Source organism: Saccoglossus kowalevskii, chromosome 4 (assembly GCF_978046115.1).
Source record: "Saccoglossus kowalevskii chromosome 4, keSacKowa6.1, whole genome shotgun sequence".
NCBI lineage: Eukaryota > Metazoa > Hemichordata > Enteropneusta > Harrimaniidae > Saccoglossus > Saccoglossus kowalevskii.
Genome location: NC_140644.1, coordinates 19,915,991 through 19,918,950, shown reverse-complemented (window position 1 = coordinate 19,918,950; position 2,960 = coordinate 19,915,991). Strand labels below are relative to the sequence as shown.

At 31.6% G+C, this 2,960-nt stretch overlaps 1 protein-coding gene across 1 annotated transcript in view; it reads right to left on the bottom strand.

The window, feature by feature from the left end:
• Nucleotides 1-2,960, bottom strand: part of LOC100377614 (TBC1 domain family member 19-like) — a 158,524-nt gene that overhangs the window by 1,429 nt on the left and 154,135 nt on the right. The window lies entirely within an intron of this gene.

The window sequence follows — 2,960 nt, the reverse complement described above, 5'->3', positions numbered from 1 at the left end:
CTAGTGAACAAATCAGAAAACTGATCATTATTAAAGAAAAAAATATAGAAATAATATAGAAACAAATAAACAATATTCTAATATAATAGAGGAAAAAAGTAATATTCATTGGGTTTCATTTTAACAGATTTAAAGCGCATGGTTGTTGTGCCGCATTCTGTTTGATATTCGGTAGGACTCATAACGATGTACACAACGCGCTGTGCAATGACTGCCACTCTCAATGCTGCAGTGATATTCACTAGATACATTCTTTTCTTAGAAAGTTTGAATATAGACAGGATTTTAATTCAGAACATTTAGGTATAAAACAAGTACCAAGCATAAGAAGATAATAAAAGCATTAATTTAAATAAAGTACAACATATAATATTATAATTCATGCATCATATATCTCGACACAACTATGTATATTATCATGGAGGACTATATCTGACATTATGAAAAAATACAACAGTGGGGTTAATAGAACCATAATGACGATATGAACGTATAATTTGAGACTTCATACCACCCAGTTAGGTGAGTTTAACCGTATAGTGACATCTCCGTATGAATGCTTTAAATAACAACGTACCCCACGCTGAGATTTGAAACCCAAACCATGAACTGTCAGTGATGATTGCAAGCCTTGACAATCAACTTAAATTCATCCAATTTACGACTCGGATCCAATTCAAGTAGGCGCAATAAATTGACTTCATTTACAGAAATTGATGCCTAATTTTCTTCTGAAAACTGCATGTGGGGATTTCGATTTGGACTATTAGACATTAGTCTATACTTGAAAAGAGCTATTATTAAACGAAAATGTGAAGTTATACCATTAACTATCGGTTTGATAGATGCCTGAATTAAACGAGTAGACGTTTCTGAATTTATTGTATTATCTGGCGTGAATTATTGCAATTTATTACAACTCAATTTTGTTTTTTCATTTTCATCAGTGATTTTTTCTGATTTCTGACGAGTTGATTGTAAAATATTGGAAAAAGGGTATTTCCACTGTATCGTTCCATTAAAAATAGCAAACATCAAATTTTAAGTAAAAATAAATTACATAACAGTACCTTCATAGTAATATTTAGTTTGACAATCATACTACTACTGATTTCAACCCAAGCTAATAATTCAACCACAAAAATGATCTTTTATTTAAAATTTGTCTTCAAACAATTGAGCAATCTTTGAATTGTTGATGGTTAATAAAAATATGAGAGTTCGTTTGGCAACACAATGGTTGTTTTGGTTCAGAATTATAGAGATTTAAAAAAAATACCTTGCTGTTTTAAATACCAGTCATATGATTGTGAAACAGACTTACAATCAACAATGCTGTTCATGATGAAACATACAACGGCACACTAAGGCAAACAGACATTGCTGAAAAAGGCAGAATAATAGAAAGGGAGGAAACCATGTATACGGTATAACCATGTACGTGGTTTGTACACATGGTTGATTGAAAACAGGAAATGATTCTAGCAGTTGAGAATTCCCCCAGATTGAGGTGTATTTCTGATCTAAAGATATTATTTTGACACCCATGATTTGATGCCAAAACGACGCACTTGATTATAACGACAGTTGATGTGGATGTATTTGTAATACCATAAATCTCTCGCGTGAAATTCCATGATAATCTTTGAAATCCTAAGACAGTTATCATGAAAGAAAATGCCATAGTTTGTCAAATATAACGCAGAAATGTTACCATGGCAACATGAAACTCAGTAAACATGTTTTAGTATATAGACAGATTTGCGTAACGTTTAGAAACAGACAGTAATACATGGTGCACTAATATGCATCGTTATATTGCCCTCTAGAGGCAGTAATTGGAGATTTTATGAGCAATTATCGTAACTCAAACAATGTACCTCATTAAAGAGACAGCGTCTACACGGATAATAAATGTTAAATCACGATAAAAGGTCAACAGACAGAAAGATAAACGTAACAGTGAAGATTCAGAAAAAAATCAGATAACCATTCAAAAGATGAGTATGACAGAGGGACTCAACGACATTTTCAATTTTCATCGCCTTTTACGAAATAGTTCTGTGTACGTTCTTATCATTTCGATCAAACTTATTTTTTTATTCACACAACATATCTAATTTTGTCCATTGTAAAATTAATTTACTAATTTTACTATTAGATAAAATGTGATTATTACATTTGAATTATATCACTAGGAAAAAAGAAATGTGTCAGTGAAAGCCACTAAGCAGCCTTGCCGATAATTGAATGAAATTTACGTTACAAACTTTTGGATTATGACAGACTTTTATTTGATCCCACAAATACAATTGTCATGACAACGCTTCAATCCTTGTTAAAATCCGTTATTCAATTTGCTTAACTCTCAACAGAGAAGACCTTCATCAAGCGGTTTAATGGTTCACGTGGTTTAGAAGTCGAACAGGAAATGGAAATGAGCGCATAGGCTGAGATTTGCAATTACTTTGTCCAAACGAGCATTAATACTCAGTCCTGTTGACTAGTAGGATATTTTTATTTTTCGCCTTTTTTAATTGACTTGAAAAGTTAAATGAAAGCCATTAAACTTAATTTTGCCAAAAAAAAAATCTTTTGATTAAATAGAAAGTATATAAGCAAAATAGGAAGCACGGAAATGGCAGATTGGTAATAAATATTATTAAGTAGAGCCGTTAATTTATATTTAATTGGGTAATTAAAGAAAACACAATCCATCACACTTATTAGACTTGGGCTGATTGCTATAGTGGTGTAGAATAGAGTTATTCAATTCAACACTAAATGCAAAACCATGTTCTGAGAAAACATACTACATTTCGCTTAGAAACCTGACCCATTCGAGGTCTTTTCAAGAGAAGCAGAGTTAAAGTAATATTCAGTTTTAAATTAAAATTAGGAATGTTCAATTAAATGTACTAAAAGAGGTGGACAGCAATATGATATTGTTACCAATTCTA